Below are 23308 nucleotides of genomic sequence, written 5' to 3' on the forward strand. Positions count from 1 at the left end.
CCTCAGAGCACCAGGGCCCCGGGTTCAAATCCAGCCTCGGGTGACTGTCTGTGTGGGACTTGCTATAATATAGGATTTGCGCCTGGGGCGATTGGACCTGAAAAATCACAGCCCAACAATTCCTTCATGTGAAATGAAAATGAAATGAAATGAAAATCGCTTATTGTCACGAGTAGGCTTCAATGAAGTTACTGTGAAAAGCCCCTAGTTGCCACATTCCGGCGCCTGTCCGGGGAGGCTGGTACGGGAATTGAACCGTGCTGCTGGCCTGCTTGGTCAGCTTTAAAAGCCAGCGATTTAGCCTAGTGAGTTAAACCAGCAAAAATGCTAAATTTTAAATTGAAAGTATGTTCTCTTTCTCAGTCCATTCTTTCTTTCCCTCTTTCTTTTGCATCTTAGTTGGCATTGTATTTACCCACAAAACCTACACTCCCTTCTCAGTCCTTGCGCTGTTAAATTCATAATCCTTTAATTGTTTGACTCAGGCCCAAGATTGCTCTTTGCCTTGCTGCAATATTATTAGCTGGCACGTCCAGCAGCTTGCTGCACAAAACAATGACAAAGCCTATACATGCTGGGCTGAACCTAACTAACACAGACAACTTTAGCTGCTGAACTACAGCAAATTCTGGCCTAATCTTTTGCATTTTTCATTGCAACATTTTTTGTAGAACTTTGCAAACTGAATCCTCCCCGAGGTCCTCGAAATCAAAGCCTGGCGAGTTGGTTTTGTGTGTGCATTTCAAGAATTGTTGTACATTACTGGTGAGCAGAGACCTTCATTGTTTAAAAATGCTGCATCATCGCATGACTGTTGATTGACCTCGATTAGCAAGGTTCTGCCAACAACCTGTGAGTTGTGCTTCACCTGACTCAGAAAATACCAAAGTCAACTTCAACTCACCTAAGTAAATATTTAATTCTGGTGGTGGCAGATGCCATAATGTGTGTTTTAAAAAAAAAAAAATACATTTTGTGGTTATCATCTTGTGGAATTATTTTCCACATTCCTTTCATACTCGCCAGTAAAATGCAATCTAGTTTCGGAATAGCCGATGATAAACTAACCCTGTGTTGGACCTATTTTTAATTGCTGGATTATCTAATAATTTCTTGGTTTTACTTGGGAATGTATATGGATTTTTACCATATCGATAAAATGTTCAATTTTCTATTTACGTATGTCCTACACTTATCACCTTTTTAAAAAAAAAGTAGGACAGCACAGTGGTTCGCACTGGTGCTTCACAGCGCTGAGGGCCCGAGTTCGATCCCAGCCCCTGTCCGTGTGGAGTTTGCACATTCTTTCCGTGTCAGCGTGGGTCTCAGCCCCATCACCCAAAAAAGATGTACAGGGTAGGTGGTTTGGCCACATTACAATTGCCCCTTAATTGGATATTATTTTTAAAAGATGTAATTTTAAGAATTTCAACAGTTGGGTTCTATCCAAGACTCAGCGCCGGCCCTAGGGTTGCTGGCGCCCCGGGCAAGCTGAACTTCAGCGCCCTTCGGGGGGCGGGGGGGCGGGGCCAAGGGGGACGGGGACGGGGGCGGGGCCGAGGGGGGGACGGAGGGGGGGGGGCGGACGGCCGGAGGGGGGGGGGGAACGGATGGCCGGGGGGGGGGGGGGGGGGGCGGAGGGGGCCGCCCTGGGGGAGGGCGGCCACCGCGCGTGCGCTGGTTGGCACCGGCCCAACTGCGCATGCGCGGGACCCGAGTCTCTGCAGCCCCCCAGCACATGGCGCCCCGGGCGACTGCCCGAGTTGCCGGTACCTTGGGCCGGCCCTGCCAAGACTTACAAATGCTTCCAATTTACAGAGACTCTTCTCAATAATTGACCTTGGACTACTCCCCCACACAGTAAATTCAGTGACCAAGGGATGGTCAGATGGTATAGAGTGGCTGAAAATCAAAAAGTTTCTCCAACAAAGTTGAACAGAAATAATGGACAGGATTCTCCAATAATGGGGCTATATCCCCACTCCAGTGTCAAAATGCAGGCGTTTCACTCTGGACTTTCCTGATTCTCTGACCTGAAGGGGGCTATCAGGGCTCAGGAGGACTCCACGCAGCTCTGCCTGCCGATACAGGGCCCTACACTTCCAGTCGGGAGTCCATGCATGCCGTCCCGCTCGACACAGCGGACTCGCACCGCTGAGCGGCCCTGAAAATATAGCCCCCCCCCCCCCCACCCGATATCTCGCGTGCCCGCAGATCGGTGGCCCCCCAATTGCTAGCCTGGCCGTCCCTGCGGCCCCCCCCCCCGGATGAAGGATCCCCCCCACGAGGGTGTCAGCAGATGGGTGGCCCCCATCGCTAGCCTAGACGTCCCTGAGGCCCCCCTCCTCCCAGCCCCCACCAGGGCAGCTGCAAACTCAGTCCGCAGCCAACGCCGACCGTTTACAACAAGCAAAACGTAGTTAGAACCATGCCGCCGGGAACGCGGCCAGTTTTCATCGGTGAATTGCGGGGCGAGGGGGAGGCCTCTGTCAATGGCCACCTACCCGGGAGCGTAGATTCGTGGTGATTCTCCGGGGACCAGAGAATCGCGGGAGCAGCGTCACGCCCCCGCATCAATCGTGATTTTGGTGCGGTAGGCTCGGAGAGTCCCGCCCAATAAATTTGGTTAACAGGACTATTCTCATCTTTTCCTCCCCCCCCCCCCCCCTCCCTCCCCACCCCCCCCCCCCCCCCCCCCCCACCCACAATTGATTTTGGCCAGCCAATATGAAGTTTTTAAAAAAATATAAATTTAGAGTACCCAATTCATGTTTTCCAATTAAGGGGCAATTTAACATGGCCAATCCACCTACCATGCACATCTTTGGGTTGTGGGGGCGAAACCCACGCAAACACGGGGAGAATGTGCAAACTCCAAACGGACAGTGACCCAGGTCCGGGATCGAACCTGGGACCTCAGTGCCGTGAGGCAGCAATGCTAACCACTACGCCTCCGTGCTGCCCTAGCCAATAAGAACTTGGTAAATACATGAAGGAACCTTTAAATGTGACTCACTTTGAGATGGTGAACTTTTATTTTTGTACTTCCAATGTGTTCAATTGATAAAAGCAGCCTGAAATCTACAACATTTTTTTTTTGAGGGCCAGATGTATTGTAAGAATAGCAATGAGTGTAATAGCACTCCGTGAAAATGTAGCCAGCCAGGTGGACAATGAGGATCCTGTAGATGTTATATATTTGGGCTTCCGGAAGGCACTTGATAAGGTGCCACACAGAAGGTTAATTCAGAAGATTAGATCACATGGGATATGGGGTCATTTATAAGCTTGGATAGAAGACTGGCTGATGGACAGAATAGAGAGAGGCGGGATCAATGGGTCTTTCTCTGGAAGGCAAGATGTAATCTTGGGGTCCCACAGGGTTCAGTCCTTGGGGCCGCAGCTATTTACAATCCATATAAACAGCTTGGATACAGACATAGAAGGTTCTATTGCTAAATTTGCAGATGACACAAAAATAGAAGGGAACAGTAACCTCATAAATGGATATAGATACATTAGGAGAGTGGGCCAAAATGTGGCAGATGGAGTTTAATGTGGATAAGTGTGAGACCATGGTCAGAAAAATGGAAAGGCAACTTATCTAAATGGGGAGAGACTTCTGAATGCTGCATTGCAGAGGGATCTGGGGTTCCTCGTACATGAGTCACAGAAACCTAGCATGCAGGTACAGCAGATAATAAAGAAAGCGAATGGAATGTTAGCATTTATAGCTGAAGGAATAGAGCATAAAGATGAGGAAGTGTTGCTGCAACTATACAAGTCTTACAGCACCAGGTTAAAGTCCAACAGGTTTGTTTCGAACCACTAGCTTTCGGAGCACAACTCATTCCTTGGGTGAATGACATTACTTCTTACTGTGCTCACCCCAGTCTTACAGACTTCTTACTGTGCTCACCCCAGTCTTACAGACTTCTTACTGTGCTCACCCCAGTTCAACGCCGGCATCTCCACATTTTGGCAACTATACAAGGCATTGGTGAGACCACACCTGGAGTATTGTGCGCAGTTTTGGTCCCCTTATTTGAGAATGGATGTAGTGACATTGGAAACAGTTCACAGGAGGTTCACTAGGTTGATTCCAGAGATGAGGGATTTGTCGTATGAAGAGAGATTGAACAGTTTAAGCCTAATTGAGGTATTCAAGATAATGAAAGATATGGATAAAGTAGACGTGGGGCAGATGCTTCCTCTTGTGGTACATTCTAGAATGAGAGGTCATAGTCTTAGGATAAGAGGTAGCAAATTTAAAACAGAGTTGAGGAGAAGCTACTTCTCCCAAAGGGTTGTAAATCTGTGGAATTCGCTACCCCAGAATGCGGTGGATACAGGGACAGTGAGTAAATTTAATGAGGAGTTAGACAGATATTTAATTGGTAATGAGTTGAAGGGTCATGGAGAAGAGATGGAGTTAAGGTGAAGGATGAGATCAGCCACGATCGAATGGCGGAGCAGACGCGATGGGCCAATTGGCCTAATTCTGCTTCTATATTTTAGGAACTTATGTTATTAATATGTAAATTAGATAGCACTTTCAGGTGAGGGCAGATTCGTAATTAACCTAGAAGTTGCTGACTGAGATGTGCCACTCCACTCGTAGCTTCATGAAAATGCTATCTCACTGATTATTCATTGAAATATTTTGCATGCCGTTCTTTTACACGGTTATGAATTACATTACCCACAAAAGTTGGTGCATGTCTATTTCAGTCCAACCGTCCTTTTTAATGAATTGATGAGTCTTAACTACTGCCATACAGCCCCTCTGGCACTGAAAGTTACTTTTATCTTTAGATTTTAATTATTGTTTGTGATCAAATTAAAACCTCTCTAAATATTTTTCTGTTCTCTAGCAACCCAATCTTTCTTTCCCCTCACTTAAATTTGCTTTCTTACAGGGGCTGGTTTAGCACACTGGGCTAAATCGCTGGCTTTTAAAGCAGACCAAGACAGGCCAGCAGCACGGTTCAATTTCCGTACCAGCCTCCCCGAACAGGCGCCGGAATGTGGCGATTAGGGGCTTTTCACAGTAACTTAATTGAAGCCTACTCGTGACAATAAGCAATTTTCATTTCATTTCATTTCATTTATTTGATATTGAATTCTAATTGACCCTTCTTGCTTCTGAACTGTTCAATACTCAGGCCATCAATCTGACAGTACAGTTGTCCTGTTTACAAGTCCCGGATGCCCTATAGGTGGACTAGTGCCATTTTACTGTCCCACTTCAGCAACTTGCGGTGCAAAGCTGGGAGGTTGTTATCATGGAAATAAGCGACAGTGGATTTTGGCCCAATGGTATAACTGGTCTTGGTGTTGTAGCTTTGTTGCTGAACATTATCTTATTCTCCATGGTCTTGTTATGTAACCAGTGCCTATTTTCCTTGCAGTCTTCCCCTTCTGCCTCCCGCCATGAAGGAGCTTATTTTCAGTATGCAATTCCCGAAAATTCCATCTATTTCTTTCGGTCCCTTTTTAAATCTGGCAATACTGTTTCAATTCACTGGACACTTCCCCTCCTTTAGCTATTCTTGCTCACCTGTTTTTGTCTTTCCTTGAATCTTGTTTTGTGCCTTGTATTTTTCCAGATTACTTTCCATTGTTAATATTCAAAATGACCCTTGAAATCCACCTTAAATTCATGAACAACAGGGGACTTCCGGTGGCAACAAGTGTGAGACTGTCGCATATAAGGTAGCGCCCGCTGTGGTGTTTGTTTTTTGGACTTTTTAACCCAGTACCCGGGGATTTTGGTTACCAAAACCGGTCCATCCTGTGGGGTAAGGAATTTGTCAGCAAACTATGTCAAAATCTGTGAAGTCAGTTGGTGGTAAGAAGATTTCCGAGGGTAGCCCTTCATCGGAGCCAGGAAGTTTGTGAAGCTCAGCATGAGGGAAGGTGGACACGACCTTGTGTGGTGCTGCTCATATCATGGTGGAAAGGCTGACTGGGGTGATGGCGCATAAGTTTCATGAACAGTTTGTGAAGCTTTTTGAGGTGCAGTGCAGGGTGGTGATGGAAACCCATAAGCGGTCAATTAAGAAGGCACTTGGCCTGATCAGGGAAAAGCTGGATAGATCCTCTGAGACGGTGAAGGAGCACGGAGAGGCGCTGAAGAGTGTGGGGGCCATCTTGTCGCCGCATGGGGATTGAATCCCCTCGTTGGAAGCTGAAATATTGCGATTGGAGGAAAGGAACAAGACTCTGAGGGCAAAGGTGGGTGCCTTGGAGAACAGATCGAGGAGACAGAACCTCAGAATCATGGGGTTACTGGAGGGGGTGGAGGGCCCAAAGCCGACTGAGTGCTTTTCTCAGATGTTTGCCAAGCTTTTGAAGGGGAGGGGAGTGGGAGGAGCAATAGGCGATTGTGCCCTTCAGAGTTGGATCGGGCTAACCGAGTACGAATACTCCAGCTGAAGCTTTGGGCGAACGAGCCACCATGGTGGTGATTATTGGACTCCACCGCTTTCGGGGGAAGAAGCGGATTATTCAGTGGGCCAAAGTGCATCGGGACTCGCATCATCAGGATATGCCAAGATGGTGTGCTGCTCTTAATCAGGCAAAGTCATCGGTATTCAGGGGTGGTGTATTCGGTGAGGTTGAGGGTGACTTTTCATCGAAAGATCATTTTTTTCAATTCATCGGAGGAAGTGGAGGCTTTTGTCAAGAATCCTGGACTCGGGCTTCATTGAATGCATTTGATTGGCACTCTAATGCGGTGGTTGGGAAGGCTTGGTTTGAGGGGTTGTAATTTGTAACTGTTGTATGTTTGGGATTGAGGGGGCTACGGTTGTTCGGGGATACTGGGCAGGGCAACGAAATGGGGAATATATGAACCCCTGCGGGAGTTAAGTATTGCAAAGGTTTCCAGTTTTGGTAGCCGGTAAGAGATGGGAGGCATTTTTCTTTGTTCTTTGAGTATACTCCTTGAGGGTTTACCTTTGCTCAATGTAAAGTTTCAACTAGTGAATGGGAGTGAGGATGGGGTGTTGGTGAGTGGGTGCAGCTTGTTGGACCTGCTTGAGCAGGTTCAGTGAGCCTAGCTTATTTGTTTGGTGGGGTGGGGGGGGGGGGGGGGGGGGGGGGGGGGGGAGTTTGGGGTATTTTTGAGAGAGGGGGTTTGTAAATGGTGTTTTGTCTATATGGATATGTTTATTTTTGGCGCAATCTTCCAGCCATGCTGTGCTGGAAAAGCATCTCGGCATGGTGCAGCATGGCCGTGAAAGCGGAAGACCCTGCTTCTGGGAGCCACCCGGCTCGCAACGCCTCGTGAGATTCAACGCAATCTTGCGAGACGCCGTAAGAAAAAGCCCGCCCATAATGGGCAGGATCACTTTTTGGCAAATCTGCATATTAGAGTGAGGCAGTAAGCCTTACTCTAATGTGTAGATTCCCGAGGTACCTGAGGCTTTGGGATTTAATTCCTTTGCCATTGGGACCTTGGGCGAGCGTTGTTTGATGGGGGTACCAGACGGAATGGCACTCGTGGGGGCCTCCAAGGGGATCAGAGGCCCCCAGCTGCATGCCCTTTGGGCAGGGTGGTGCACTGGTGCCACCTGGGTACCCTGGCAGAGCCAAGGTTACCCGTTTAGGCCCCTTATTGAACTCGAGTAGCGTTGAATAGCCATGTATTTGTTGTAACTGCTGGGAAACACACGGCTAAACATGCTCGCTCGGGGACTTTGTTCCCTTTTGGGAAGATCGCGCCCTTTGTGTTTTTGAAAATGAAAACTTTTAATAAAAGCATTTTCAAAAAAATTATTGAGCAACATTTCTCAGCTATATGTAACTATTTGAGTACAGGAAATCTCTTTGAGTTTCATTTGTGAAATAATTGAATTTTCTATTAAACATGTATTATCGATTCATTGGATGTTGCGCCTCAGAAGATATATTCAGCATTTTGACAGTCAAACTCTCCAATGACATCCTTCAATGTGAATGACACAATAGGTAAGATGTATTGTGAGGTGATGAGATTCAAAGATTTTGCAGTTAGAGACAAATGGCAGTTGATATTTTCACTTATTTGTAAACTGTGTAGTTTTGGAAATAGAACATAGAACATAGAACAGTACAGCACAGAACAGGCCCTTCGGCCCTCAATGTTGTGCCGAGCCATGATCACCCTACTCAAACCCACGTATCCACCCTATACCCGTAACCCAACAACCTCCCCCTTAACCCTACTTTTATTAGGACACTACGGGCAATTTAGCATGGCCAATCCACCTAACCCGCACATCTTTGGACTGTGGGAGGAAACCGGAGCACCCGGAGGAAACCCACGCACACAGGGGGAGGACGTGCAGACTCCACACAGACAGTGACCCAGCCGGGAATCGAACCTGGGACCCTGGAGTTGTGAAGCATGTATGCTAACCACCATGCTACCCTGCTGCCCCTAACTTTAATAAATATAACAAGCTGGATTTTCATGGAGTCTGTGTAGGGGCGGAAATGGTGGCCGGGACCTAATTCCAGGATTCCTGTCCCCATTCCTGTGGTTTCTGATGTTTAACAATGCCGTTCATGGGTGCTGGCTGATTGTACAATTTCAAATGCCATTTTACAATAATGGTGTCCATTTGAAGTAGGGCATTGTAGTCATAAATAGTGACTTTGTGAAATGAAATGAAATGAAAATCGCTTATTGCCACAAGTAGGCTTCAAATGAAGTTACTGTGAAAAGCACCTAGTCGCCACATTCCGGCGCCTGTTCGGGGAGGCTGGTATGGGGCTTTGTCCCTTGAGTGGCCTCATCACTTGGAGTAAGAAGGTGCCAGGCCAATGACTGCAGTGGATTGTTATCCTATCTCACTCTGGGGCTGAGAGAGATGCTGCAATTCTTAGCACTTCTGGTCTATGGAAGACAAATTGGCGAAGATTGTCTATGTCTTTAACCCTGCTGTAAGGTGGGAGTGGAGAAGAGGGTGGAACGGTACTATCATTTTTTAATTTAAAAAATAAATAAATTTAGAAGACCCAATTCATTTTTTTTTCAATTGAGGGGCAATTTAGCGTGGCCAATTCACCTACTCTGCACATGTTTTGGGTTGTGGGGGCGAAACCCACGCAAACACTGGGAGAATGTGCAAACTCCACGTGAACAGTGACCCAGAGCCGGGATCGAACCTGGGACCTTGGCGCCGTGAGGCAACAGGACTAATCCACTGTGCCACCGTGCTGCCCGGAATGGTACTATCATGGCCTGCACTATAAAGGACAATTTGACCAGGTGACAGAATGCCCCGGTAAGGGATTGATATCTTCAGATGAGAAGGGGAGGAGTGCCAACAAATACAGCCCCTGATACAAACAGTGGCTTTGTGAGACACAATAATGAATCTCAATGGTGTCAAAGGATCAAATTTAATTCAGCAAACTGTCCTTTCACTGTTTAGCTGTTTCTCCACAACTTGTGCAACTTGTTCCAGACCTGTTCTTCACCCCACTGGAAAATGAATTCCATTCCATCTATTTGCAACTATGTAGGTTCAAGTTAAAACTTGTGCCTCAACCAGAAATCTGAAATATCTGCAGTGTTCAGACAGGTTTACTGTCTTGACAGGACTCCTTCACAATTCCTGTTCAACTGCACAATCTCAGTTTAAATATACACATTTATTTCAGTCTTCACCAAAGTTTTGTACCGTATTCCTCCTGTCCTAGTCAAAGTGCCTTTATGCATCTGGAAACTCACAACTTTGGATCCTTTCTCTTGGATTTTCCAAAAGATTTTATTTTGAACAACGTTACAACTTTTAAAATTTTGTTAGTTTTTTAAAAATTCAGCAACTCATGGTCATGTCGGAAGCTATATTTCTATTTGCCACTCATTCTCTCTGCATGCCTGAGTGTGTTGTCTACTTGTTTAAGTTCAGATTGTCAGCAGGTCAGAAGTAGAATGATTCAATTATGGGCCTTGGCTGTATTGGGAATATCACAACATGCTTAAACCTGCCTTCCCTTGCTATAAGTTTTGCGATAAAATCTCAGGAGAGGGAATCTTGATTACTTTCCTGATCCAAGGCAATAGATAAGTGGGAGGTGAGTCAAATATTACCAGCTGGAAATCAGCCGAGCCCCTCTGGATTCATTAAAAAAAAAACTATTTTATTACAAACATGCATCAAAACAGGTGACAGCAAATAAACATTCCAGGAACATGCTTCCCAACAATCCACTATACAGTCTGTACAGATTCCACCCCCCCACTTACATGGATTTATAGGTCAGCTGCTTGCTGGATCAATTCACTCCTGAGAGCTTTTTTTCTTTTCACTGGAGGATAAGAGTTTATAGTTGGTGAGGCTTGCACTTGGTAAAATTGTGACCCATATCTGCAACAGATGAATACCGACACAATGGGTGGAACTTAATGGGGTTCTGGCTGAATAGCTGACAAGAACCCGCATCACCTCTTTTTGGGAAGGCCCATCGCTCAAGTGACTGGACAGTGGACAGTGGGGTGGGGTGGTGGGTGGGGGTGGGGGGGGGGGCCTTCCCCCAGGATCAAGAGCCCTGGGGGAGTCCCACTCACCGAGAGCTGCCGGCCAATCAGAGGCCAGCAGTTCTTCATTCCTTGGCAGAGGGGATTCCTGGGGAGGCAGTGGCTGCTGCTGGTAATGCACACACCCAAGGATTGCTGGGGATATAAGCACAGGAGGGTGATGGGGAGAAGCGGGATAGCCGTGGGAGAGGGATTGACAGCAAAGACAGTCAGTAGATCTTAGCAGTCCCCCCATCCCTCCCTCCCCTCCTGGTTCATGATACTGGGTCCTTTTTTATTCACTCAGGTAAGATCCTGGCATGGATAGAGAACTGACTGACTAGCAGAAGGCAGAGAGTGGGGATAAAGGGGTCTTTTTCAAGATGGCTGCCAGTGATGAGTGGTGTACCTCAGGGGTCACAACCTTTTACAATATACATTAATGATCTTGAGGAAGGAACTGAAGGCACTGTTGCTAAGTTCGCAGATGACACAAAGATCTGTAGCGGGCAGGTAGTATTGAGGAAGCAGGCGGGCAGCAGAAGGACTTGGACAGGCTAGGAGAGTGGGCAAAGAAGTGGCAGATGGAATATAATGTGGAAAAGTGTGAGGTTATGCTCTTTGGAAGGAGAAATGGAGGCAGAGGCTATTTTCTAAATGCGAAGATGCTTAGGAAATCAGAGGCACAAAGGAGCTTGGGAGTCCTTGTTCACAATTCTCTTAACGTTAACATGCAGGTTCAGTTGGCAGTTAGGAAGGCAAATACGATGTTAGCATTCATGTCAAGATGGCTAGAATACAAGACCAGGGATGTACTTCTGAGGCTATATAAGGCTCTAGTCAGACTCCATTTGGAGTATTGTGAACAGTTTTGAGCCCTGTATCTAAGGAAGGATGTGCTGGCCTTGGAAAGAGTCCAGAGGAGGCTCAGAATAATGATCCCTGGAATGAAGAGTTTGTCATATGAGGAACGGTTGAGGACTCTGGGTCTGTACTCATTGGAGTTTAGAAGGATGAGGGGGGGATCGTATTGAAACTTACTGGATACTGGGTGGCCTGGACAGAGTGGACGAGGAAATGATGTTTCCACTTGTATGAAAAACTAGAAGCAGAGGACACAATCTCAGACTAAAGGGACGATCCTTTAAAACAGAGAAGGGGTGAAATTTCTTCAGCCAGTGGGTGGTGAATCTGTGGAACTCTTTGCCGCAGAAGGCTGTGGAGGCCAAATCACTGAGTGTCTTTAAGATCGAGATTGATAGGTTTTTGATCAATAAGGGGATCAGGGGTTATGGGGAGAAGCCAGGAGAATGGGGATCAGAAAAACATCAGCCATGATTGAATGGAGGAGCAGACCCGATGGGCCTAATTCTGCTCCTATGTCTTATGGTCACGGGATGTGGGCTTTCCTTGCTTGGCCGGCATTTGCCCATCCCTAATTGCTCTCAAGGGGACAGTTAGGGGACATTGCTGTCGATCTGGGGTCACATGTAGGCCCGATCAGGCAAGGGTGGCATAATTTTTTCCCTAAAGGCCATCAGTGAACCATATAGGTTTCCCACAATCGACAATGGTTTCATGGTTATAATTAGTCTTTTAATTCCAAATTATTACTGAATTCAAAATGTCACCATCCGCAAGGGTGGGTATTGAATCTCAGTCCCCAGATCATTATACGAGATAACTGGATTGATTGTCCAGTAACAATATCACTGTGCCACTGCCACCTTGATCAGGTACTGAGTGTCTTTGCATGAGGGATCCCTGCCATAGCTATCCGCAAACAACTACAAAACCACCTGTGGCGGGATGAGGTTCTTATGTGGATATTGCTTGCCTACTGAAGGAGCTCAATAGGTAGCAAGGCAGAAAGGACAGCTGTGGGCCATAAGTCAGTAAGGCAACAGAGTCCTCGGCTGCCGACCTATCGCCTCATTAAGTGCACCCGCACCCCCACAAACTCACTGCAGGAAAGGACATTAAATTTATTCCACAGTTTTGTGCTAAATCCCTTAAGAAATATGAGGCGGGCTTCTCTGTCCCGTCTCACCCGTCTTCTGGTGCAGCGCGCCCCTGTGGGATTCTCCGTCCCGGCAGCCGGCCAGTGGGGTTTCCCATTGTGCGCACCCTCACGCCGTCGGGAAATCTGCGGGCGTGAGTGCACTGCCGGTGAAACAGAGGATCCCGCCGATGGAGAATCCAGCCCAACAGCCTTTGTTAAATTGTAAACCCTCAATTTTGAGATTTCCACAGAAGGCCAAAAATGGTGGTGACAGAATGAAAGGGGCTTTTCCTTTTAATGCATAATAATCTTTATTATTGTCACAAGCTTACATTAACACTGCCATGAAGTTACTGTGAAAAGGCCACATTCCAGCGCCTGTTCGGGTACACACAGGGAGGATACAGAATGTCCAATTCACTGAACAAGCACATCTTTCGGGACTTGCGGGCGGAAACCGGAGCACCCGGAGGAAATCCAGGCAGACACGGGGAGAATGTGCAGACTCCACACTGACAGAACATTTTAATTATTGACACTTTCACTTGTCAATGACAGTTGTCTGTAAAATTTCTTGGGCTGCATGTCATTGATCTGCAAATGTTCATTCAGCGCTATTTGTGGTCAAATTGTTGTTCTAATTCCACTGGAGTGCTTGCTTCTCAGATGAGCAGGGAGTAGCCCAAGGGCAGAGACCATCACTGCATCAAAGGAATGTTTCTAGGTGAGAATTGCTACATCTGCCACTGTCAACGTGTAGTTTGATTAGGCTATCTCTACTTGCTCAACGTCAGGAAGTTAATATTTAGCACTCGGAATTTCCGGAGGTTGATCTGTGTGTGTGTGTTTTTGACCAAGGAGATATGAATGTTTGGTTTATATCAATCTACTAAGCAGAATGACATTGAAGGAAAGAATTTTGTTTATGCCTGAATAGTGCACAGTAGTTGCAAAATATTCATGACTAAACTTCCTGTGAATACTAAAGTCATCCACGTGAGTCAGTTTTTGAATTTAAGGCTGGAACGAATACTCATAATGCAGATCCTCATTCACTTTGGAAATGACGGGAATTTTCCTTTCCATTTTAAGGCACTTTGCCCTGTTCTGATCACGACATGCCATTTTGGATGTGTGATCCCTGTACTATGCCTTCATGCTTTGGAGCAGCACTCTGCGGACATGCTGGGTTGAACTCTGAGCCCTGGGGGAGATAATGTTGGAGGTAGGGCAGAGTTGAGGGTGCATGGGGGAAATAGGAGTGTAGCCATGTCAGGATTGCTCCCCGGTGGATTCCTGCCTTCAGGAAAGCTTGCAGGCATGGGGCGGGAACTGCTCCACAAGAGGCGAGCAGCCAATTAAATGCAATTATTGCCTGACAGTGGCCATTTTTGAACTGGCATAGATATTTTACTGCTGTCCTGAGCCGATTTCCACTGTGTGCAGGGGCTGCCGGCTCAATCGGGGTGGCCTTCAAGCAGCAGACCAAGGGCTATTGGAGTCTCCGCGCCCCAATGACAAGGTTGCAAGAATTAAAAGCACATTCCCCATCTGTGAGTCGGCATGTGGGCGTTCTGTCCTCCTCCATGTTGCGTCTTTACTGGGCTTGTACCCCTTGCAGCTGAGAACGTCTCTATTTTGAAGTGCCCTCATACTCGCAGGTCTGCCTCCACAGCGTCCCCATGGGGTGCTAGCCTGACACCACTGTGTGCTCCAACCCTGGGAGGATGCCCGCCATCTTCAATAGAAAAGTGAGTGCAGAGGAGGCCACTTTCCAAAAGGTTGCACTGGTGAACACATTGAGTACATTTGCGGGCTTGGGATCTTCATATGGACCTGATGCCTGCCAGGTTTTGCTGTGTCATGCAGAAATCCATGTTCATGACCAGCTGCTGGTGTTTCATTGGCTGAAACTGGGCTTAGCTAGGTGGCATTTTCAGAGACCGCCATCATTGCCTTTGGGTTCTCCAATACTGACAGAGAATCATGAGAGCCTGACTGCAGCTGCATTTTCATGTTGTAAAAATACACATAAACGGCATTTCCTTAAAGTGGTCCTTGAACTAAGAATCTGTGCACATGTATGCGTACCCCCCCCCCCCCCCACCCCCCTGTGCCTTCCATTTATTTGATCCAGATGCCGAACCATATGATGGAAAAAGCCACCAGTGCCGTTGGCAGGTTCAACGTCGCTCTTACTACCCAACATCAGCTTCTGCCAATATCGGAGAAAGTCTCACCCCTCGCTGTTAGTTTATTACAAGACTGCTGCTGAAAGTTTCTCAAGTAACAAAAGTGATAAAGTTATTAACTAAAACACAGACACAAAGATTAAAGGCAGATATATTTAAAGATGAGATATCGTCTTGGGCCTGTTTGGGGGCGGGGGGGCTTGGTATGATGCTCCTCAGAGGGTTGGTGCAGACTGGGGCCGCATGCTATGGTGTTATGGAAGCCACAGATGAGTTTCTGTTTGTCTTTGGGGTAACGTGAATTGAATTTCAATTTCTTCACATGTCTGGATATGTCTATCTGTCATCTGTGAAAAACTTTCTGGAAGCTTGACCTCATTGGAGTTATACATGTCAGGTGACATTTGGCAGCCACATTTTTAGGGCGTCTTATGTCTGTTTAAAAGGAAGCTTAGCTTTTTTTACAAAATCTATAATAGCACAACTACATTCTCATAACAATTACTTAATTGCATGTTACCAGTGTGTGGTTGCATTATGTTTTTACCAAACGTGATATAAGTTCATGGAAAGCAGTCAGATGATGGGGGTCTCGCTGCTAATTTTGAAGTATAAAGAAAAGTGGGTCACACTGAGTATGTATGTCAAACATCAATGCCGGGATTCTCCAAAATCCCGGGCAAGTGTTTACGCCGGTGTCAAAACCGCGTGAGTGACACCGGCATCAACGGGCCTCCAGGCCCAGTCATTCTCCCCGTCCTCGGGGGCTAGAACGGTGCCGGAGTGCTGTGTGCTGCTCCGGCGCTGGAAGCCAACCCGCCAGGGCCGGCGCAGGTCCACGTATGCATCCCCCGGCTGGTGCGGGTCTGTGCATGCGCGCCACGGCCGTCTCAGCGCCAGCCCACGGGCAACATGGCAGAGCCCTACAGGGGCCCGGTGTGGAGGAACATGGGTCCCCCTCAGAATTAGTGCGCCCACCGACCAGTTGATCCCGATCACGGGCTTAGCCACCGTGGAGCCCCCCCACCAGAGTCTGCTCCCCCCCCCCCCCCCCCCCCCCCCCCCACCGCCCCTCCACCAAGACGGCCCCCGCAGCCGGACTGCTGAGGCCCCGACGCCGGTGGAACTCGGCAGAACTTGGCAGGCACTCGGCCCGTCGAGTATGCAGCATCGCCGCGGGGACCTCTTTTAACGGCTCGGAGAATCCTGGCCCAAATGGTAAATTCACTGTTTATTTCCTTTCCATACCCCAAAGCCCAGAGATACCATCCAATGACTCAAGTTAGTGCACTGGTCTGTGATGATATGCATAAGCAATCATGTATATAATGAGGTACACAACCTCTGCTCAGTGCAAATCTACCATGAGACTCTGTACCTTGGAGTTGGGTGTTAGTTGTGCTGGTGGATAGTCATACTTGCAGTAGCTCCAAGATAATTTATCAGGATTAATAGTTTGTAATATTTTTCTTACAGTTATCTTTACCATGCATTTGTTTAATAATAAAATACTTTAACTAGTCAAGAACTAGATGTTCTATTGTGTATCATTCCTTTGGCCATAGCACAAGAACATAACATGATACCAGGACTGAAAGTCTACTAAGAAAACAATTTCTTTTGGTATGGGCCAGGTTTTAGAAAACTGCAAAGTATATCATGGAGTTTACCTGACCCACGACTTTTAATAGATTGTGGTTATGGGGAGCACAAGGGCCTACTTTACAGGTGTGATGCAACAGAAATCTAAAGTACTTTTCAAACAAAACCATGTTTATTTATGAATCCAGTTAACACTTTATAAACATACAGTAAACATCTTAACAACTATCAACACCAATAATCCTACAGATACAATATTCTATAAGTAACCCTTCATAACTTTCCTAACAACATCCATAAGTCTAAAAGACCCCTTTTACAGAAAGACAGCAGGTTTAAATTCTCTGCAGAAACAGGTATTACTTTGAAATGACCCAAATTAACATTCTTTAGCTTGTAGAGAGATCCATATACATCTGCTTGCTTTCACTGCAGCTCTCCACTCTGAAAATGAAATGGAAACACTCAGACACACACCAGCTTTTTACTCAAAGCGAAAGGGGCTGGTTTAGCTCACTCGGCTAAATCGCTGGCTTTTCAAGCAGGCCTGCAGCACGGTTCGATTCCCGTACCAGCCTCCCCAGACTAGGGGCTTTTCACAATAACTTCATTGAAGCCTACTCGTGACAATAAGCGATTTTCATTTTCATTTCATTTCAAGTAAAATCAGAGTTACCGCTCAGCTCTACCCACACACTGACATCACTGCAGCTATTTGATAAAACGCCCATTTTGTAAAGACATCCACTACAGCTTTTTTATAAACATCCATTTCTTAAAGCTACTCTCACATGACACTTTGAAGATCTGAAAAATTAAAGATAATTCTGAAGAAGGTAGAAAAAAATTCTACTAACCTTGTCAACTACTGGCAACTAGTACTCAACGCACTAAGACTTCCAAGTCCAGGATGGAGATGGTGGCACAATGGTTAGCACTGTTGCTTCACAGCGGCAGGGACCTGGGTTCGATTCCCGGTGTGGGTCACTGTCTGTGTGGAGTCTGCAGTTTCTCCCTGTGTCTGCGTGAGTTTCCGCCGGGTGCTCTGGTCTCCTCCCACAAGTCCTTGTTCGGTGAATTGGACATCATGAATTCTCTCTTAGTGAACCCGAACAGGCGCCAGAGTGTAGCGACTAGGGCATTTTTACAATAACTTAATTGCAGTATTCATTTAAGCCTACTTGTGACACAAATAAAGATTATCATTATTAAGGTCTGGAGGCACCAGACCAGCTTTGTGTCACTGATAATGTAGATGAGAATTGGTGTGTATTCAAACAGCAATTCAAGCATTATGTTGCAGCCCTTGATCGGCAGGCACAGCCTAATGAGAGGCATACAGCGTTGCTGCTCACTGCAGCAGGTCCACAAGCAATAGAAATATTTAATACCTTTGTTTTTGATAGCGAGGCAGATAGCAAGACTTTGAGGAAGTTGTAAAGCAATTTGATCAGCATGCTCTCCAAAAACAGTGAGATGTTCAAGCGCTACATATTTAGCACGCGCACCTAGAAAGCAGGTAAATTGTTTGATAGTTTCTGACCGATTTGCAATTGAAGGCGCAGTCATGTAATTTTGCTACCCTACAGTTGTTGATGATCAGATCATGTTTGCGATTTGTAACGACAAGGTACGTGAGAGGCTGTTAAGAGAAAATGAACTTCAGCTTGATGATGCTGTCAAAATTTGTCGTGCCAGGGAGCTAGCTGCAGAGCAGATTAGCACTTTGAATCTCAATTTGTTGCGTGAAATTAGGAGAGGCAGCTGACGCCAGTAGTGCAGTGACGCACTCTAGTACAAAACGTGGTCCCAGCACTGGTGGCCATTTTAAGCAGCCAACCCCGGATCCTCCATTTCATGCCGGCAATGCGTCAATAGACATGACAATGTCCAGCATTTGGAAAGATATGCTCCAAATGTAAAAGCAAAAATAATTTTGCTATGTAATGCTTTACAAGTAAAAATGCAGAACAAACAAAGTCAATCAACATGGTTGATGAAATATGCCTCGGAGACATCAACATGATTTCTAGTGAGGACAAGGATAGTCAAGGTTTGCAAAATGACAACGCTTTCATGACAATTTGCAGCATTAGTGAAGTAGATGCAAAAGCTCCAAAAGACAAATGGACAGTTCAATTAATGACACATTAATTAACTCAAACTCGACAAAGGAGCGATGGCTAACCTTAACAGTTTGTCAGATTCAAAAGAGCTGAGAATTAAACCGCAAGTGTTAAATAAAGCAGTACTACTGAAAGACCACAATGGAAATGAAATTATGATGCTAGGAGACTGCGAGCTCAATGTAACTGAAGAACAAACAGTAAATTATTACATTGTAGAGGCAGAAAACAAATCTCTACGAGAAGTGGAAGCGTGTAAAGCACTTGAGCTAGTTAAGCGGGTTTACAGTGCAGACTGCGCTACAACCAGACAACATACATCAGTAGATTCCATACTGAAGGAATTTCCTGGATATTTCAAGGCTTTGGCACTTTACCTTTCACATATTGAATACAGTTAAAAGAGAATGCGCAACCAGTAATACACGCACCAAGATGTGTACCAGCTCCATTGAAAGACAAATTGAAGGATGAGCTAGAAAGGATGACGGCTTTAGGTGTAATCAAAAGTAGAGAAGAACCTACCTATAGACTCGGTAAACTCAATGGTCTGCATTAAGAAGTGAAATAACGACCTACGAATCTGTATGCACCCCAAAGATCTGAACCTCAACATTGAAAGAGAACATTATCCAATACTGAAGAGGGAGGAAATTGCGTGAGATGTCAGGAGCAACATGTTTTCATAAGTTAGATGTTTTACAAGGTTTCTGGCAGCTTAAATTAGACAAAGAAAGCTGTGTACTTTCAACACTCCATTCGGGTGATATTGTTTGGCAAAATGTCAGCATCAGAGATTTTCCATCGTGCCATGGAGCACATAGTTGATGGAATTCCAGGAGTAAGAGTTTATGTTGACGACGTAATGTCTGGGGAGAAATACGAGAAGAATATGACAAAAGGCTTCTCCGAGTGCTGAAGAGCATTAAAAAGAATGGCTTAAAGTTACACAAAGCCAAATGTCAAATTGGTGTTGACAGTATCACATTTGTAGGAGATAAACTTTCTGCAAAAGGTATACAATTTGATCAAGAAAAAAATCAAGGCAATCTGTCCAAAGAAGTGCAAATGCTTGTCCAAAAAGGTGAAGCGGGGTTACAGGGATAGGGTGGAGGTGTGGACGGTGGGATGCTCTTTCCAAAGGCCAGTGGAGACTCAATGGGCTGAATGGCTTCCTGCACTGTAAATTATATGATTCTATAAATCTTGAATATGCCACGTCCCTATGACAAAAAAGGTATACTAAGAATGTTAGGAATGATAAATTTTGTTGGAAAATTCATTCCTAATCTCGCAGCTAAAATTTCACACCTCCGAGAAACAATCAAGAAAGTCACAATATTCCAATGGTCTAGTGGACATGAACAGGAATGGCAAGAATTACAAGAAGCATTGACAACAGCGCCAGTGCTGACAGTTTTTGACCCAACGAAAAAGACAACAAAATTGACAGGTATGTCAAAAGATGTGTTGGGAGAAGTCTTATTACAAGACAATGAAGAAAATTGGCTTCCAGTTGCCTATGCTTCCAGGTCAATGTAATATATTTCTTAAAGTTATCTTTGTCATGCATTTGTTTAATAATAAAATACTTGAACTAGTCAAGAACTAGGTTCTATTGTGCATCATTCCTACCGGCCATAGCACAAGAACATAAAATGGCCCATGTGAAGCTTAAGTTGTATGGACCAGGAAGGCTCACAATTGATCTCAACTCTGATTATTTAGCTGATCTAGTTTGACTGGTGATAAGTGACTGTGCAGTTGACCTCAGCATGTCTAGGATTGGGTTCCTATTCCCAATTGCAACTTGTACTAGAATAGCATATCATAGGTATTGGGTGACAATGGGATCAGGCTAGCCTAGCCTAAATGTTTGCTGGTGTTATCATGCTGCACGGCAGCACAGTTGGTAGCACTGTTGCTTCACATCACCAGGGTCCCAGGTTCGATTCCCGGCTTGTGTCACTGTACGGACTCTGCATGTTTTCTCCATGGGCTGCGTGGGCTTCCTCCGGGTGCTCCGGTTTCCTTCCACAAAGTCCCAAAAAATGTGCTATTAGGTAATTTGGACATTGTGAATTCTTCCAAAGTGTACCCGAACAGGTTTCAGAATGTGGTGGCTACGGGCTTTTCACAGTAACACCATTGCAGTGTTAATGTAAGCCTACTTGTGACAAAATCAGAAGTACACACAATCTGCCTGTGGTTGAATCACTATAAGAATTTAAAGAATAATCTCAGTTGACCACTCTTCGCAACTCTTTATTAAAACACTGGGAAAATGTGCAAACTCCACACGGACAGTGACCCAGAGCCGGCAACGAATCCTGGGATCTCAGCGCTGTGAGGCTGCAGGGTTAACCCACTGCGCCATCATGCTGCCCCTCTTCGCAACTCTTGCTAAAATTATGGATTCAAATTTTGTGCTTCCTCTATTGTTTTGAACTTGTGAGAAATCCCAGCTGTACTGATCTGGGTGAATAACCCATGTGCTATTGAGAATATTTGTCTTCGAGATACTTTTGCCGCAGGATTTGAAATGTGCAATATTTAAAATCACTTAAAAACTGGAGAGTGTTATATGATGCTTAAAATTGAAGTAAATAAAGGTGATGGCTGGAACCAAATGAAGACAATGAGAAAAAGGGAACTGAACAGAATAATGTTTGATTCAGCCCAAGCCTATTTATAAAAAACAAGAAATTCTGTGACATTTAGAATGTAGCATGTGATGGCATTCCAAATATAAAAGTCACATCCAGACCCGTCACTCCTTAAACTGTATGCAAGTTGTTTTTCATCTTGCCACTGTCTGTTTACCCTGCCGGAGTTGCTCACACAAAGATATTATTATTTCACATGAGATTTTCGTGTGCGTTAAATGGATGTTTTTCACTTTGTGGCGGCAGACAGAAAACTACTGTTGTTTAGATTTTTGACATGTCTGCGTTGCACAATCTATCTTCTGTTGTTTCCTTTTTTGTTCTTTTGTACCACGTGCTGATCTATAACGCATTCATTCTCCTTACGTCTGTGCTAAAAGTCAAGTGTATTTGCGTTTTCTTTTAACTTGTTAATCTAAATGCAGATGATGCGCCTCAGGAGGTTTTTCTTCCTGCTAATTTTCTCACTTCCACGCCTGAAGTTGTCACTGAGCACTGAGCTAAATTGCCATCATTCACATATAACCCATGAGGGTGCAGGCCAGCAAGCTACTTGGCCCCTTAAATTACGCTTGAACCAGTTCTCACTGCTGTGCATTGCTAGCGTTGACCACATGGATAGGGATCAAAAACGTGCTGTAGCTTGTTTGGTAGCTCTCCCATCTTTCAGTCAGAGGGTAGTGTATTCAAGTTCCCACTCCAGGAATTGAGACCATTGTGTGTAGAATTTTAAAAACATTGTATCCATGTGCAGAGCACATAAGGAGTTAACATCCAAATTCTCATCGAGGATTTCTAAGTAGACAGCCGTCAGCTCAATTCAGACGGCTTGACTGCAAGATTTCTGCAAGGTGCCAATTTCTCACGGAATGAATGAGATGATGGGTAATCAAACTCTTGAGCATTTTGTCATCAACAATTGCAACCTGCTATAGCATTGTTAGAATTGCCATTTATTCAGTATTGAAGTAAGGTGATTTATTCCAAAATATTTAAACTGGATTAAGTTGTGCGCTGCTTCTATGTCAGGATAGCAATGGATTTTTCATGAGCATAGGCCTAAACCTGGGGTGATAGTGACTGACAGCCTTCTGGTGGGAATCTCTGAAAGACAACTTGGAGATCACTGATCTCTTCCATAGAGGATTATGTTGACAGTACATGGCTAGCTTTGGTAGTTGACTGAGCCTCACAGCCAACAGCTGCCATGTTGTTGTGTGCCTTACTTTTAAAACTCAAAGCCAGCTTAGCGAAGAGAAAATTAACTTGGTTGTGGCTATGACTGCTGTTTACAGTTATTGGAGGTAATTTTGACTTCATCCATTCAGCAGGGAACTGATGGGGGATTGGACTGGTCATCCGACTTGCAGCCTGCCTGAGTTTACTTTTCACTGAAGTCACGAGAAAATGGGTTTGTCCCAGACCATCAGGTTCCTCCTGGGCAACTTCAATTAAAGGCACCTTTTGTTTCGAGAGAAAGCTAATGGGGACTGACTATTGCTATGAAAAGCAGGAAAATACCTAAATAGTCAGAAACATGACAGCTGCTTCCATAGCACTAAAATAACTGCAAAAACAAAAGATTATTTTGGGAACTTCATCGCACCTTTCCACACCTGCTAAATTCCCAGGAGAAATCTAGGATGGAATTTTTCCATGCTGGTGAACCAGGAAAATTGCTGGTGTTTTGGGCTGGTATTCCGAAGACTTCTGTCCTGCTTTCCGAGGGACAGTTTGGCAGTGAAACTGGGAAACCCTGTGGGTGAACCATGCAGTCAATTAAAATGCAAATAATGAGCCATTTTACACCCGTAATTGCTCTTTGCAAACGGGTCACATGCCACTCCATTTGGCAAGTTAGAGTGCGCACGAGGAAAGCATTGAGCACTGAAATTGAGATGAAATCAACAGTACAGCCATAGTCAGAAGATAGCAGCAGCAGGAGCAACTCCTTTTGAGTCAAATATATTTGATGTGTTTCAACAAAACAAACTTGATGCCATTCATTAAGGACACTTGGAAAGTTAAACTGTTCCTTATAAACGTTAAGTGTGTTGCCTTGGACAGGGACTGTCATAATATCCACTCATGTATATCATGAGATGCAGACAGGCAGTGATTGACACACAGGATAACCAATGAACACACACGACACAGAACAACCAATCATTAGACAGGACACCACCACTATAAAGCCCACAGGGCAT

At 45.4% G+C, this 23308-nt stretch overlaps 1 protein-coding gene across 2 annotated transcripts in view; it reads left to right on the forward strand.

Moving 5' to 3' along the window:
- Positions 1-23308, forward strand: part of pik3cb (phosphatidylinositol-4,5-bisphosphate 3-kinase, catalytic subunit beta) — a 235014-nt gene that overhangs the window by 63399 nt on the left and 148307 nt on the right. Inside the window, exon 1 of one of the 2 annotated variants that reach the window (XM_038816212.1) lies at positions 5671-5715. The exons of the other annotated variant lie outside the window; for it this stretch is intronic. The gene's annotated coding sequence lies outside the window, so the exon portion shown is untranslated. Of the gene's footprint in view, positions 1-5670; positions 5716-23308 lie in introns of those variants that run through there. 2 annotated transcript variants of the gene reach the window in all.

This window comes from Scyliorhinus canicula, chromosome 13 (genome assembly GCF_902713615.1).
Source record: "Scyliorhinus canicula chromosome 13, sScyCan1.1, whole genome shotgun sequence".
NCBI classification, from domain to species: Eukaryota; Metazoa; Chordata; class Chondrichthyes; order Carcharhiniformes; family Scyliorhinidae; genus Scyliorhinus; species Scyliorhinus canicula.